This window comes from Zootoca vivipara, chromosome 10 (genome assembly GCF_963506605.1).
Source record: "Zootoca vivipara chromosome 10, rZooViv1.1, whole genome shotgun sequence".
Classification (NCBI taxonomy): Eukaryota; Metazoa; Chordata; class Lepidosauria; order Squamata; family Lacertidae; genus Zootoca; species Zootoca vivipara.
Window position 1 is genome coordinate 21184290 of NC_083285.1, and position 17199 is coordinate 21201488.

General features: G+C 41.1%; 1 protein-coding gene across 3 annotated transcripts in view; it reads left to right on the plus strand.

Moving 5' to 3' along the window:
* IMMP2L (inner mitochondrial membrane peptidase subunit 2) overlaps window positions 1–17199 on the plus strand; it is a 462410-nt gene that overhangs the window by 287756 nt on the left and 157455 nt on the right. The gene's annotated exons all lie outside the window — the stretch shown is intronic.

Genomic DNA, 17199 nt, shown 5'->3' on the forward strand with positions numbered 1-17199 from the left:
AAATGTTGCCAACGCCTGACTTAGAGAATGAATCATTAACAAAGTTGTCATTGATGCTATAAATCCGTGCATTTTGCAATAATTCAGTTCTAAAAATTAATAAGTTCATGTACAATGCAATTCTTCTTGAATTGATTCAATGCTGTTTGGGTTTTGGTTATTAACTGATACATTCATGGACCCCAACAGTACTGAAAAGTATGCTAAGGAAGAGATTTAACAACTTGTATGCATGTTTGTAGCTTCAAATTATTGCATGTATTGGATTTCGGAGATCTTTAATCCGGTAAACATTTGTCATTACAATGTGATGGGGAACATGAATGGTTTTAATTAACAGCTAGTGTCTGCAGTTGGCCACCTCTGCAGTGAAACTTAGGTGGGAATGGAATTGTCCATGACTCAGGATGTTTCAAGCACGTCATAGCACATAGTGTTGGCTGCTGATGTGACTAAGGGCAGCTAACCACAATCACCAATAGAGTCTCCTGACGTTTTTATGGCTTTGTTTACAGTATTTACAACAGGTCATTAGCACGTAATAATCACCTATCAGAGCCACTCAGTTCAGATCTCTGCTGAGGCCTGCGCTTGCCCCTTCAGCAACCCATAAAACGATGAAGTCTTTCGCCTCGTCTTTCAGCCCTCCTCTTTTCCGCATGTCTCTTATTTGAAAGTAGCTTTATCAGTTGTATGTTGAAAGCACATGGCATTTTTTTTAAAAAAACAGACTTTTAATATCACTAAAAAAAATCAGGTTAGTTTGCTTTTTCATATTTGCTGAGTACTACAGATAAAGTAAATAACCACATCAAGAAAGTCATTAGTTTCAAATGAAATGTGTCTAGTAATTTTATGGTTTATGTATCAGTTATGATGATGATTTTAGGCCACATGTTAAGGGTGAGTTGGCAGAATCATTTTCTGCCATTTTAATGAGAAATTGGGGGCAATAGGTTCTAAAGCTTAGAAATGGTTCAATGGACTGGCATGAAACTTGACAGTGCAGGAGAAGTAGGTTTGAGGATGGTCCATACCAAATTGGCGGTAGGAAGGATTATTTTGAACAAGTTAAATGTTTGACGAGAGACTTCCACAAGTTGACAGGAGCTGTGTTTCTACCATAGAGCTTTGCTTGAGCAGCTTTGGGGAACAGATTTCTCCATTTGTACCGCATATTCTGGGAAATATTAAGGGGAACAAATAATATGTGCCATTGTTCATGTGTTGTGTAAAAAAAAGCCATTTTTGTGGTCAGTCACTTTCGAATTCATTAGGGCAGTGGTTTTCAACCAGTGTGCTGTGGCACCCTGGGGTGTCTTGAAAGATGGTCAGGGGTGTTGCAGGCAACACTGCCCTCCGTCCCTCTTTCCTCCACTCCCTCCTCTGATACCCTCTCACGTCTCTGCCTCCCAAAGGCTTTGCACAGCTGTTTGTTGCAGCAGCCTTGGCTACATGCTCCCCAGGCAAATTGTGTCTCCGGAGCTGGCCAGGGGGTGCTTCCCATGACCCTGTGGGGCAGTGTGAGGAGGAACCTCACTTTGGGGTAGGGGGGAAGCACAGAGACCAGGGGTGGCAGCTGTGGCTGCCCAGAGGACTCCCAAGGATAGGGGAGAGGAGAGGAGGCTGAGGGAACACCCCACAAGGGAGGTTGTTCAAAAAGGGGTGAGGGGCTGCCAGCTCGGCAAGCAAGGGGTGACATAACTGGGCTCCTGAGCCCCACAGAGGTGCCACACAAAGAATGTTGTTGGTGAAGGGAGCTCTGGACCCCAAAAGGTTGAAAACCTCTGCATTAAGGTGAGACACCTGGACATGCTTGGTAGGGACCGTGAGAGAATGTCAACTGCAGCAAGGAAGAGGATGAGTGGAATGTTGAGCATCAGGCAAAGAGGGCTGGTTGGGAAATGGCACTTCATAGTTAGAGTGATGGTTTGAGGAACATAAAATGGCACCATCAGTAAAAATGCTAAGGGAGAGGGCAGGAAAACCTAAATTGCAGTGTGCTTTGTCAGCACTGAACACTGACAGACAGTTGGGGGTGGGCAAGAATGGAAAACTATGAGGGAAGGTAATAGAATGGATTGTTCTGAACAAGAACACTTGGACTACAATGTTTGGTTTCAGATCCCAGATTTTCCCCAAGCTGCAGCTTCTGTTACATGGTGACCCAGGTGCACACTTGTGGGTGTTCTGATGCACACACATTTCTTTGCAGACAGGGAGCGTCCCAGTTTTATGTATTAGTCAGAGACTGTTTTGGGTGCTTCTATACTGGGCATATTATAATTGCCCAATCAAGTGTAAACGAAAATAAAATCATATACATACCAGCTCGAATCTAGACCTGGCAATCTCAGTGAAGCTGGTTGGGTGGTGCCTTTTAGATCACAGCAGGGGTGTGGCTTCACATCACACAGTTCCCCCCTGAGCAGGTGGTCTAATCAATTCTCCCTTAGGAACTTTTTTTGAACAAGCAGAAACGAATGTTCAGCCAGATGCAGGGCAAAATGAGTAGCATTGCAATCAAGTTTCCCTATATACAGCAATTGTCGCAGTGAGGGAAAAAAACAAAAAACGTAAAACCTAATTTGCTTTGCACAGTACTTTGGCTAGGAAATCATTAAAGAAATGATACGAATGCAATCTGCTTAACTGATAGTTCTTGGGGGGGGGGGCTTAAAATGTCAATTCTGTATAATGTATTAAAAGTAAATGTTGGTACAAGAAAACCTATTGAATCAGTAGAAATTAAATATAGTTGAAGCCCATTTATTCCACATGTGCAACTGAAAGCACAATAATCTATAGTACTGTATCACAAATGCCTGAGTCATGATATGTATGGTGGCAGAACAAAAAAAGTATTATTCTTAAGTGTGAATATGGAGTTTTATTAGCACAGCTTGTTTTTAAACATGTAAGTAGTCTGCTTTAAACAAATGTATTCATTATTCAGATAAGATCTGTATCCTGCCCACCCTTCCAAGGAAGTCAGGCTGGAATTTTAGCCTTACAGAAATCCTGGTTGGTGGCTCACATGTTTCTAGAACAAAATATAGTTGATCCCACACCTAAGGTTTGTGCACACCTAGAGTAATTGTGTTAGTTTGAGAGATTCATGTGATTCTGAAGTCTTTTGTGGCAAGTATGCATTCAACACATATACTTTGTTCATTTGAAATAACAACTGTTTCTAGGTATCCATTATAAAATAACAATTAAAACAAGTTTCTGAATGGTTCACGTTAAAGCAAGACTAATGAGCCTTTTTTGACATTCATCCATATTGTTGTTATGAGGTTAAACAGGAATGAAAATTACTGTTTTCTTTTCCATTGTTACAAAACTATTGTTGACACTTGGTATTGACAAAATAAATTATGCGATGAAGCCGCAATAGATTTTGTACAGGATAGGTAGCTAGTCATTATACAGGTGAAACTTGGAAAAATAGAATATCATCAAAAAGTGCATTTATTTCAGTAATGCAACTTAAAAGGTGAAACCAATATATGAGATAGATGCATGACATGCAAAGCAAGATATGTCAAGCCTTTATTTGTTGTAATTGTAATTATTTGTCGTTAGGCGGGTCAATTATGAATGGAATGTAATTAATGAAATGTAATAGCAATGTTTATTTTTGTATTATTGTAACTATTAGTTTTATTACTGTGGAATTTGAACATTTGTAAGATTTTATATTCAACGTAATGGTTGGTTCTTTATAGAAAAGTTTTGCATGGTTACTTTTCTTTTCTAAGCCATGGAGATAGGGCAGGCTACTAATACAAAGTGAAACAAGAAATGTTGATGTTCAGTTTTGTCCTAAGCAGCATTTCTGGTGAGTAGGTTTCAATTTTGCATATAGTGAAAAATAAATTACTGCTAAATCTTTCCTTATAACACGAAGGGCAAGTGATACATGCTGAAACAGATTTTAATGGAAGTTTCTATAATTGAAAACCAAAGCGCAGTGACCTACTATTAGAGGCTAATAAGTGATAGGATTTTTCAAAGGATGGAATATATTGGCGAATGAGGCAATCAATGTACAGATTAGACATAGGTGTATGCTAAAAGAAAAGGTGACCTTTTGTGAATTTTAGAAAATAGCTTTGCCGTGTGAGGGAGTTAATCAGAATTTCATCACTTACGAAACCATCTTTACAGGTCAGAAGGAAAATACCAGCAAAACTCCAGAAGTGGAATGGAACTTGTAATGAGATTGGGCAGAAAGGGGGATCTTAATTTTGGGATCTTATGTTCCACACCTTCAACATGCTGCCAATGTAATATTGAGATGGGACAAGCATGTAAAAGGGGGTGGGATTTAGGATCTGAAGTGATAAAAATCATTCTAGTGTTTCTAAACCTTCCACAGTTGTTAAAACTTTAATTAAACAGGTTTACAAGGAAAGGAAGAGAGACTAAGTTCATAAACGAGACAGCTATGCTTTGTAAGTGAAGAAGAAAGCTAATTAAAGCGAGCATAGCAGCGTAATATTAATTTTTAAAAGCACTTCTAGCATATTTGTAGTAAATCTTGCCATGGCTACTACATATTTCCTAATGAGTTATTCTACAATTTTAACTTCAGCATATTTGCTGCCAAGTTTCCCCAGCTAGGTAAGAAAATTGTATCCTTAGGCATTATGCTAATATTTATTTCAGCACAATTAACTCTTTGAGCCCTTTGACTAAAGGGAAAGCACAATGCTAAGATGTGGAAATATGTTTGAGTAATAGAATTCACCAGCTTCTGATAAGAGGGGAATTGGAGGGTACCGCACTGTTCTCTATAGTTTGATGTTTTAGTGTCAGGTACAAGGCTATGAGCCAAACTATGTTTTAAACTTAATGTGTAGCATTCAGTTATGTCTCTGTTGTTGTTATTTTTTATTTTTTATTTCCTTTTAATTGCAGGTACAAGAGGGGCCAATTTGTATCAGGATCACATTGCCTGGAGAGGGAAGATTTGCCTCTTCTCTTCCTGGTTGCCATAGGAATAAATATTCCTGCCTCCCACATGGTGCCAATTGGAACGTTCTTATTTACTCACTCCTGTAAATAAGGGGGGGCTGTTATTAGGGGTGGGTGGGTTTGTAGCTGGTGAGAGAAGGGATAATCCTCCCCTCTCTGCACATTGTGATCTTTGTATAATCTCTGTTTGCCCAAGCAGAAATGCAAAGCAATTTCCCCTAGTTATGTAGCCTCTGCAGATTCTCTCAGCATAATTCCAGCAGCTTGTTTCTGACAGAGAAAAAAGAAGAAGGAAACGAACCAATTACAAGCAGAAAAGTAGATACCGAGTCTCAGAAGTGCATGTTTGAGGCTTCTATCTCTGTTTTCCTCCTTTATTTCTAACAGAGACCATCTTTTGAATTGACACAAATTGGGCTCTGCCCACTAAGCCACTTGCATGCTGAGACTTAACTTCCCTTCCTCACAGTGAGGATTTCACAGTTTCCCTTACACACACACACACACACACACACACACACACACACACACACACACCTACCTTATGGTGAGTCATTTTGCAGCTGAAAAACAAAGCTCTGATGGAACATTTGCTGTTCCCTTTGGTAAGGAACATGTTAAAGAGGCATTTGCCTGAGCCTCTGCAGGAGAAACACACAGAAGGTGCTGAAAGAGAGCCTGCGATGGAATTAAGAGTCATGTTGTAGGCTTGGGTGCCATGCTAGCTCTCCCCAGTGCTTTTTTCTAGGAAAAGAGGTGCCGGAACTCACCATGAATGCCTCCCTTGTTCTTTTATGATGGCAATGGCGCCCAGTTGAGAGTTCCAACTGAGTTCCGGCTGGAAAACAACAACAACCTGCAAATGGGGCTCTCTGCTCCATATTACTCAGTTTAGAGCTAGGAACACAAGGAAGATCCCTGCTACCGTGTTTCCCCGAAAATAAGACACTGTCTTATATATTTTTTTCCTCAAGAAGACAAACTATGGCTTATTTTCAGGGGATGTGATGTCTTATTTTTTATTACGCGTCCAGCCTCGCCTCTTCCTTGGCGCCCTCCAGAACTGCGCCTATCACTATGTCTTATTTTCAGGGTATGGCTTATATTGCGCAAATGCTTAGAAATCCTGCTATGGCTTATTTTATGGGTTTGTGTTATTTTCAGGGAAACAGGGTAGGTCAGATCTAAGGTTCAGCATTATGTTTCCCACAGTCCCAAGGCAGACACATATGAGAAGCCCACAAGCAAGACACGGAGTCAAGAGTTCTCTTCTCTTGTTTCTCCCCAGCAACTCTTCTTCAGAGGCCTATCCTCCTCTGAAACCTTGAAGTTGCATGTAACCATCACAATTAGTAGCCATTGCTAGACTTTTCCCTTAAGTTTAAGAATGCAGAACAAAATTAAGTTCTTGCTTTGCTGTTCAGAATGTGGACTTGTTCCAGTGGCTTTTTTTTTGTAATCTCCTTATCCAGCAAAGCCAGTATCATTTGAAAGAAGTAAAACCTGTCCTGGCACTATAGACTTTGAAGTAAGTGGCAAATATCAAGCATCTGTAAGTTTCTTTGGACTGAAAGGGCAACATTTGTAAAGTCAATTTTCTGTTTCTCGAGGAGGCGCAGCTTTTGAATTTAAGGAAGTACAAATGTTGAGAGTTCAGAAGAAGGAGGTTTGCACCAAAATCAAAGACTCCATCACAACCTGGAGAGACTTTGCAGTTTACAGTGATTAATGTGGGGTGTGCTTCTGTTAAATAGATGTTGAGTGAACAGTGCCCCTCTTTAGAGCCATTTACTTAAATCATTAGGTGAAGGCAAGGACTCATGACTCTTTGTGTGGTAAATGGTTCTAAATATTACAGTCAAGGCCAGAATTACTCATCATGCAGAAGTTATTTTTAGTATAGTCCTGTGGTGAAGGAATGTGTGCACAGCAGTTTCCCCCCAAAGTCATTACCTTACTTTTTAAATGTTAACTTAAAATGTATTGTGTTTTCTGTGCTTTTAATTTTTTTTAACAATGCTAAACTGAAAATTTCCCCTGCCCTCCATCCAACCACCATCAGTTAGTGAGAAAAGAATTTGCATTTGAATATTATCAAAGGGGAGGGAGATATTTTTGGTGAAATCCTCATGGGTTGGGTGCAGGATCTGCATCATGCATTGACTGACCTTTGAGGCATCTGAGGGGTATTTGTGAGCGTTCTCTATTTCCTTCCACAAGTCACCTCTGCAGTGGCCTTTACCCTGCAGCCTTCTTGGGTGTCCATGCCTCAATTAAACACCAGGGGAAGACATCATAAGGTGACTCCTTCCATGGGACATTTTCAGATCAGGAAATCTGAGTTTACTGGAAAGGAAAATGTGCATATTACACTCAGCCACCTCTGCACCCACCAAAATTCTAATGAAGTTCTCAAGCACCCTGAGATGGAGGCACAAAAATGGAAGCTTCTTTTGTAGGGGAAGAAAACGTCTTGAAAAACTGAAGGACAGATTTCAGTGCAGCGCTGATCTTTACTGCATTTGATTCTGGCGCAGCGCTATATTTTTACTGTATTGTTTCTCTGCAATACAAAATAGATGCTCTGTGGATAACCTGAGACTAGTAATCAGTAGCCATACAATTAAATAATAATAATTTGCATTGATAGAGGTTTATATTTGAATGGAATGGAACAAGAAATTGATCTTTCTTTGCATCCTACTTGTTTCTGTCTTTGTGTGATAAAGCATTGCTTACCAGACTGGGGACCAATTGTGCAGTTAGACAAACAAAGCATGACAATGTCTGTTATAAGAGACCATAGATTTGTTATAAAGAATGCAACAGGAATGATAGCCATAGCTGAATCACTGTTCATTTAATTACACAGAAGGTAACTATGTCACACATTTTACAGCAGTTGACATTTTAAGTACATCCTATAAAGCACATATTGAGTCTATAAAACATGTTTAAATACCCTTACCTCAATCCAGCGGCTCTTGTGCAAACATAGGCCACTGTCAGAAAATGTTCAATGCCCATGAAGCATTTCTTGCTCCTGCAATATTTCTGTATGCAAATCAGAACAATGAACAATTCTGGAACATGGCCATTGCTTCCAGTCTCAAGAAAACTGCAGGACTTCTTTATGCATCCCATACATTTCTTCCCCTTTTCTCCCTCAAGAAAACTGCAGGACTTCTTTATGCATCCCATACATTTCTTCCCCTTTTCTCCCTTTTTTCTTCTCTGCTCTATATCTCAAGCTGCCTTTGAAACGGCATGAGAAAGAACCTGTATAATAGTTTGTGTTGTGCTAAAGGGACTTGCTGGATTGCACTCGCTGTCTTTCATTGTGAGGACAATTACAGCAGTGGCTGTGAACTACTGCTGAATTTAGGCTCTCTTTTTAGATTAAACAAAATGCAGATTGCGAAGCAGGCTTGTTTCAGAGCAAAGGGAAAGCAAATGTAGTTGATGTGACATTCTCAAGTACCTAGAGCTCTTTATCTGACAGGTTGGCAATATTTCAAATTTATAAGCAAATTTGAACAATGTATTTATTTATTTGCATTTTAGGATTGCTACGTTTGGGAATCATAATACTGTTCCTAGCAAGCTGAAAATAGGATTTGTGTCCCTTGTTTGAATTAAATGTTTTCACTTACCCTGAAAATGACTTTTTTCCCCTGCTGAAATTATGTTTGGAAGTCATCTCAAATATAACATAGCCTCTGCTCAAATAGTAAGAGTTATCAGTGAAGAAAACCTTAGATTCACCCTGACACTATTCCTTATGATTGAATTTATTGCTAATGATGTGGTCCCCCAAACAGCTTGCTTCCCCCTAATTTGTGCTTCTGCCATTATGATAAACAATTAGACATGCATGTATGTATTTGCTTTAGTTTGTCTATTCCAAGCATCATCTGGGATGGAGTTCCATAAATGGGGTGCCACCACAAAGAAGCCCATCCTAACCTCTGCTGATCGTAATGTGTAGAGTAATTGGTAACGGGGAAGACCAACCCACAGAACCTCCTTTTTGTTAGCATTCATCTCCAGTTTATTGACCATCATCCAGTCCATTGCTGGCTTCAGACACTGATTCAGCACTTGCACAGCCTATCCTTATTCAGGTGGAATGGAGAGATAAAGATGGGAGTCATCTGTAGGTTGATGGCACCACAACCTAAGACTCCAAATGACCTCCAGTTGTTTCCTATATGTCTTAAATAGCATTAACATTGAACATGTTAATTTTGGTGTAATTAAATCCAACAGCTCTCCTTTTTTATAGGAATTAGCACAGCTGCGTTCATTCCAATAAAGCCAAACCAATTTTTATTCCCAAAAGATTCCTAGTAATCAGTAGCCCTCCTTGGGTGTCTACTGCCAGACATGTGAAGGGGCCCGCGGAAACACACAGGCTAGCTCTGCCTCTTTGATAACGCAATGGGCACCAGCAGTGCTCCTGAGACAACACATAATTGGCTGAGTCTGAAAGGAGCATTATTCACTGCACAAAAAGTTTCCAATGTTAGGATGAGAATCCTGCCAATAAGCATTCTTGTCCTCATGTTGAAAATGCTTTGTGTGATTAAGGTGGCCCCTTCAGACCTTACCAAATGCATGTCCATTTAAAACTGTTTCCAATGCATGCAGCATCATTCAGGAGGCAGAACTAAATCAAAACAATCTCAGATCCTTTTGCGTGTTTGGTAGGAAATGTCTGAAGAGGACTCAGGTTATCATGTCAACAGTTGACATTGTCACATAGGATAGCAGAGATTTGTGGAATAAACTCTAGTACTCTTCTCCATTTGAAACTTGCCCCTAGCAAATATAATAAGGCTCTCTATGCAACAGAAAGAAAGTTTCAATTAATTTCAATTTACTTTAAGATAAGATGCAATGACTGCTTCAGTTAGTGATCTGCATTGATGGAATGCATTGGCTAATAATGACGATTAAGCCAGTAATTATGTTGTAGCTGGCCCAAAATCACATTTCTTTTTCATAACACACTCTTCTTTTCCATCTAGTGCTTTTTATTAGCCTTGATCAGCTCGGGTCTTCCAAGTTCACAGCAAACCCCTGTTCATCAGTGTTTGTGATACCTACAGAGCCCCATTCTCTAAACAAAAGTCTTGTGTGCCAGTAGTTTCTGGCATGACTATTTAAAAGTCAAGATATATTATATCAGTCACCACCTTTGTGATTTCGGAGGGCTAAAAAAATGGAGCATGGCTATGAAGAGCTCTAGGGAGCACCACAAGCCCAGTAGATAGGAATCATTTGCACATTTCCTAATATGGAAACGAATGGATAACAATCCCTGAACAGCTTTGTTCTCACCTCATTTGCGTTGGTGAGGTATTACAGCCCATTGCTCAGTGCCAAGCACCTTGAGCATAATTCCCATGCCTTTCATAACTTTGCATTTCGCTGCCACCTCTACTGAAGCTTTTGTCCATGGAGGCTAAAATGCAGAGAGATTCCCTAGAAGCTGAAGCAGATAGAAGTGTGTAAAACTTTGGGGTCCCCCCCACCCCTGTCAGTGAGCATGTTACAATGCAGTTGTTCCTTAGATATGAACTGTTAAAATACCCATATCACAATTCGTTTGGTAATAATGAAAGTCCTAAGTAATTAGGAAAACAAGTAGATCATTTTGTAGTGATAAGAAAGTACAAGAATGCTGTATCTTGAGTTGTATCAGCTTCACAGTGCAGAATTATTCATATGTAAATGTATCAAAGCACTTAACATTTCAATTACAAGTGAAGATAGTAATGATTTTTGACATCTTATAATTAGCTTTAAATATCAAATAAGAATCCACTCATGAGAGAGAGGCTGGATTTTTTTTTCCTTTCTTTGTCCCTTGGGGTAAATACCCTGACATTTTTCTTGTCTGCAGGTGTAATCAAAATGAGAGGAGCTCAAATTAGTCCCAGATTGCCTTTTCTTACCTGTAGAAGACAGGAGCTGTCCCCCCCCTCACTTACCACAAACTTATTCTTGCATTATATCCTTCTGGACACTAACAGCCCTACAGGATATGTTGGAATCTGATGTGTATACCTTTCCACAAAAAACATGAATAACAGTGGTGTAAGCCCATGGTCATCCTTGAAGCAGTGATTGACGTCAGGGCCGACCCTATCGTTAGGCGAAATGAGGCAGCAGATGCTGGGACAGTGGTGGCCAGCAGCATCAACCTCCATGGCTGTTCCTCTTAAGGCCCCTGGTCGTTCCCCTCTCTTGGAGGACTATGGTTTGTATACTACATGGTATGTCCTTGCTTGCTGCTTCAGATGGAGGACACCAGTTAGAGGGCAGGAGGGCCATGGCCCCAGATGCAAAATTCGGAGGGGGAGCAATGAGGCATCCCCATGCAGACGCCGGCTTTTGTGGGGCTCCCCACCGTGGCAAAGGCAGCAGAGCTGCCTGCTCGGGGGGTTCCTGCTGCAGCTGCCCTGATGAGCCCCGTTCCTGGCTCCCCATCCTTCCTGCCCACTGCAAGGAGCCTCTGGGCCCCAGAGCCAGGCCTTGCCTTGCCGCTGTGTCACTGGGAGAGGCTGACAACTTCAAAGGCTCCATGCAGGTCAGTGGAGGGCTCTGCCCACCTTCATTGCACTCCTGAGGGCACATTCTGGAGGCCGTGCTGCCCTTCCTTCTCCAGGCTGAGCTGGGCTGTGCAGAGGCCAGCCCCCTCGGTAAATGGCCACCCAGCTCAGCACATCGTGCTCCCTGGATGGTGGTGGGAGCAGCCCAGACCTACGATGAGTGGGCACAGATGGAGGGAGGTGGGCAAGGGTGAATCCAAGTTTATGTGTAGTGAGGAATGACTTAGGAAAACAATCCATTTATACCCAGGGGCTGCTCCGCACACAACAGGAGCCCTATAATGCAACATTATTATAATGAGAAAAGTAGCAAGAGCTTGCTTTTTTTGATCATTTTTCTAATTGCATGCTACAATGAACTGAATTTATTGTAGAGTAAAATCAAAGAAGAATTACAAACTGACTGGTCTGGCATGTTTGAGTCAGAAATATTTAGATTAAGCTGCTACAGTTTCAAATACAGTTACAATCAGCCGTGTGCTACTTTTTATCAATTTGTTAATGAATAGTTTGTCTCTAATGATGAGTGGATCATTGTCATAAGCCAAATTTAATACAAAGTTGCTGAATACTTGAAGGATTTTTAAAAGGTATTCTTGTTGAGGTTTATTATTTAAAGTTTGCTACAGATCATTCTGATAAATTCCTGGCTCTTTCAAATATCACCCCAGAGTCTGTTTTTGAGGGTTCATTGGTAGCTCCCGGACATATAAACTAGCTGAAGCAGACTTGGGCCATGTTTTTATTTTTAAATATTTTTTATACAGTCAATGAATCATTGTATTGTCTTGCCAGGAAAGTGCATTTGTATGATTTCTAGGGCAGTTTGGCCTTGAGTGATTCTAATTTAGATTTACGATGACTTTCGTTTAAAAAGAAATAAAGAAGGCAGCCTCATTTCACTTTCATGTTTTATTTGGGCATTCTCCCTATAATTGTTACAGGCCTTTCTGGTTGAATCTCCACACATATATATATAAAAAAAACGCTGTGAAAATGCTTTTTAAAAAAACGTTTTGAAAAATACATTGAATTCGGCATAGCTCACTGTAGCCATGTACAGTAGTGTCACGTTTGTATATTGCACTTTACAACACATTTAAAACGTTTTAAATGCAGATGTATACCTGAGTCCCTCTGTTCCATCCAGATCCATAGTTTGACAGCTGCAGATAGAGGAGGAGGGAGAAGGAGCAGAGGCAGTGCTGGAAGGCTGGCACTCAGGTGTGGAGGGTGTAGGTCCTCCCCTGGTGACTATAGATGGCTGGAGGAGGAAGTGGCTCTGCCAGCTCTCCATTGCCCCTTCTGTCAAGTGTAGAGCCTCATGGGGAAGAGAAGGACTGCCAGACAGGGTGGCTGACTAGGAGAACTTGGAGCTGGAGGCAGGATATAGTTCCATCTGCCCCACCACTCCATTTGCTGCTGCCCTCTTCCCATTATTCACGGGTTTCAGCAAGGAGATCCTGACTTGGAAGAAGACAGAGTTCTCTGCTGTGTCTGAAGTAAGGATTTCAGCAAGGCCTTTGACAAGGTGCCCCATGATATTCTTGTAAAGAAGCTGGTAAAATGTGGGCTAGACAATGCTCCCATTCAGTGGATTTGTAACAGGCTGACTGACCGAACCCAAAGGGTGCTCATCAATGGCTCCTCTGCATCATGGAGAGAAGTGACTAGTGGGGTGCCACAGAGTTCTGTCTTGGGCCCAGTCTTATTCAACATCTTTATCAATGACTTGGATGATGGGCTTGAGGGCATCCTGAGCAAGTTTGCAGATGACACCAAATTGGGAGGGGTGGCTAATACCCCAGAGGACAGGATCACACTTCAAAATGACCTTAACAGATTAGACAACTGGGCCAAAGCAAACAAGATGAATTTTAACAAGGAGAAATGTAAAGTACTACACTTGGGCAAAATGAAAAATGAAAGGCACAAATACAGGATGGGTGATACCTGGCTTGAGAGCAGTATACGTGAAAATGATCTAGGAGTCTTAGTAGACCACAAACTTGACATGAGTCAACAGTGTGATGCAGCAGCTAAAAAAAAGCCAATGCAATTCTGGGCTGCATCAATAGGAGTATAGCATCTAGATCAAGGGAATTAATAGCACCACTGTATGGTAGTACCACTCTGGTCAGACCTCACCTGGAATACTGTGTCCAGTTCTGGGCACCACAGTTCAAGGAGGATACTGACGAGCTGGAACGTGTCCAGAGGAGGGCAACCAAAATGGTCCAAGGCCTGGAAACAATGTCTTATGAGAAACGGCTTAGGGAGCTGGGTATGTTTAGCCTGGAGAAGAGAAGGTTAAGGGGTGATATGATAGCCATGTTCAAATATATAAAAGGATGTCATATAGAAGAGGGTGGAAGGTTGTTTTCTGCTGCTCCAGAGAAGCGGACACGGAGCAATGGATTCAAGCTACAAGAAAGAAGATCCCACCTAAACATTAGGAAGAACGCTTTGATGGTGTTTCCTGCTTGGCAGGGGCTGGACTGGATTGCCCTTGTGGTCTCGTCCAACTCTATGATTCTATGATTCTAGGGAGTTCTGGCATTGTGCCAGTTAACAAGACAGGATAATAAGCCAGGATCACTCACCACCGAAGCTACCACCATGGCAGGAGGAAAGCAGTGGGGTGAGGCAGGTGCATGACTATGGTGGTCATCTAAAGCTTCATAAAGCAAGACTTCTAGGAAACCATGGATGTTCCGAGACAGCCAATATGTAAAATGCATTCTGAACACTTAACTGAAAAACACGTGACTATGTGCGAACATATCCAGGAATATGAATGTATACGCTTCATATCTTGACTTAATAGTCTGATACTACATTTCATTTCAATGTGAATGTTGTCCAACTGATTGCTTCTTAAAAATACAAAGCGAGGAATGCCTCATTCAACCCATTTTGTTAATTACAAACTTCTTTTCTTCTTCTTTTTGCTAACGTGGCTACTTATAGCAAGCAACTAGTCATGTTAAGCTTTATTTATATGGAGGGGCTTAGTGAATTAAGGCAGGTGGGAGGAGTGATATTTATGGCAATGAATTTGAATTATTTTCATTATATGGTTGTATAAACCTGCGCTCTCATGGATGGTGGTGCTGCACCAATTTTTGTTTTAAAGAATGTTTTGAACTGTTCAGGTCACAAAAAGAGATTAAACAAGGCAACAGATTAGCTTTTCCCCTATTCATTTCTGCTGTGTCCATGTTGTCACAAATGAAGAGGTGAGGTAAGAAAACAGCTGAGAACTCATTCAAACTCCTGGTGTACTTTAGCTTACTTTACTTTTGTACTTCCTACAAAACCATTCCAACCCTAGATCCATCCTTGCTATGCACAACGCTTGGGCAATTCTTTTTTACTTAAGCAGGTCCATGTAACTACCCAGACATGAATTACTAGAAGGTATATAATCTGTGAATATATACAAGTGGATAAGCAGCCTTCAGGTCTTGTTTTGGCTTTTTGCTCTGAGCACAAAGGAAGCTGAGAATTCGGATCACTTGAAGGAAATAATAATAATCCCTGCAGATTTAGGAGGATAAGCAGGTGCTTTTGGATAGGTCTTAAGGTGGCCAAAGGTATATTTCCTGAAACAACATTTGTCGTCTTGAACAATTAACCTGGAGTGGTTTCTTAGTTAAATGCTCCATTTTATCATTACACACATAATATTCCCCTTGATTTTTAGAACCAGATCCATTCTTTGGTAATGTACTTTTGGGGAAATGAATAATAAGGCACTACAACTGAGTGCTTTTAAGTAAATTGTAATTAATTGCATGTGCAAATGCATCGACGAGGCTTGGCTTTGCAATTAGATAACTAATTGCATTGAAAATGGCATTGCATGCTTAAATAGATTTTGGGGGCTTCCAGCCCATCCAGTTCATTCTTGCATGACATTTAAGTGTGTGATTGGTGCTTTGCTGTTTGTTATCGCTTGCCAAATGTTAAAAAACAAATGCATGGCCAATTAAGCATATAGTTTATGTTTGAAACCCTTGCGTTGCTGATAAATTTAAAGAGGGCTTTGCCAGTTCTGTAAAAACATCAACAACCAAGAAAAAACAACAACCCTCCAGTCTAATGTCATAGAAACTAGTGTAAGTAGATTCTCACAATGGTATCGTGATCAATAGTTTCCCTGTCCTTCTCTTCACTATACCTGACATCCCGTTTGGTAGCACTGCTTTGTTCTTGTATGATATAACGTAAAGGCTTCTTCTCTAGTAGAGGTTTGACACCAGCAATTAAATTCGGCATGACAAATCTGTGTTGTTGTGGTAACTCTTCTACAAATGATATGCTTGAGATATATATTGCTCATCTCTGCGTTTATTCTTTGTCTGCTCTTGCAGCAGTGTCTTAGTCTCTGATTTATTGGATAGTGGTTTACAGTAGCATCACCTTGACCTGCACTTACAGCTCTTTTTTTATTATCAATCCTTGAAATACAAATGGTTCCTAGAGGTGAACAAAGCATGTGTTTCCGTGAGTATTATTTCCTGCCCTCCAATGGCACTGTTTGTTTTTTTGTTTGTTCTCAGCATTTGTTGTCTACTTTCCCCCCAGTGATCTTCAAGGTGGTGAACAAATATACACAAATTATGACTGGAAATCAAAATAATCAAGATAACACCACACCAAAACAGCATAGGTGTTGAATGTTAAACTTGAAACTGAGAGGCAGCAACCAGGATGCGGTTCCTAAAAGAAAAACTAAACTAAAATGCAAAGCACACATCCTTTGGTGTCATGTTCCAGGATCTCAGTGGCAACGCGGAAAAAGCCCTGCCCTTCATTGTCCACTGAGGGCTCATCTAGACTTCCAATTCTCCTGCCGCTTCCCTCTGGAAAAGCCCGATATTTACTGCAAAATTGGACCAAATGTCAGTGGGTTGATGGTTGCTCTGATTCAGTGCTATAGAGAGGGTTTTTCTAGGGAAACTGGTGCAGCAAACAGAGAAGTGCTCATCCCTGTCCTTTGAAAGCATGGGACAAGTGGAAAATGGGTAGGATCCATGCTTTCTAAGCATGGGACCAGGGCCAGATTTAGGTTTGATGAGGCCCTAAGCTACTGAAGGTAATGGGGCCCTTTATATGTCCAGCTGTCCTTTGTCAACAACAAATTGTCACTGTTTTTTGTGTTGAATATATGCTGTTGCTGTTTAGTCATTTAGTCGTGTCCGACTCTTCGTGACCCCATGGACCATAGCACGCCAGGCACTCCTGTCTTCCACTGCCTCCCGTAGTTTGGTCAAACTCATGTTCGTAGCTTCGAGAACACTGTCCAACCATCTTGTCCTCTGACGTCCCCTTCTCCTAGTGCCCTCAATCTTTCCCAACATCAGGGTCTTTTCCAAGGATTCTTCTCTTCTCATGAGGTGGCCAAAGTATTGGAGCCTCAGCTTCACGATCTGTCCTTCCAGGGAGCACTCAGGGCTGATTTCCTTAAGAATGGATAGGTTTGATCTTCTAGCAGTCCATGGGACTCTCAAGAGTCTCCTCCAGCACCATAATTCAAAAGCATCAATTCTTCGGCGATCAGCCTTCTTTATGGTCCAGCTCTCACTTCCATACA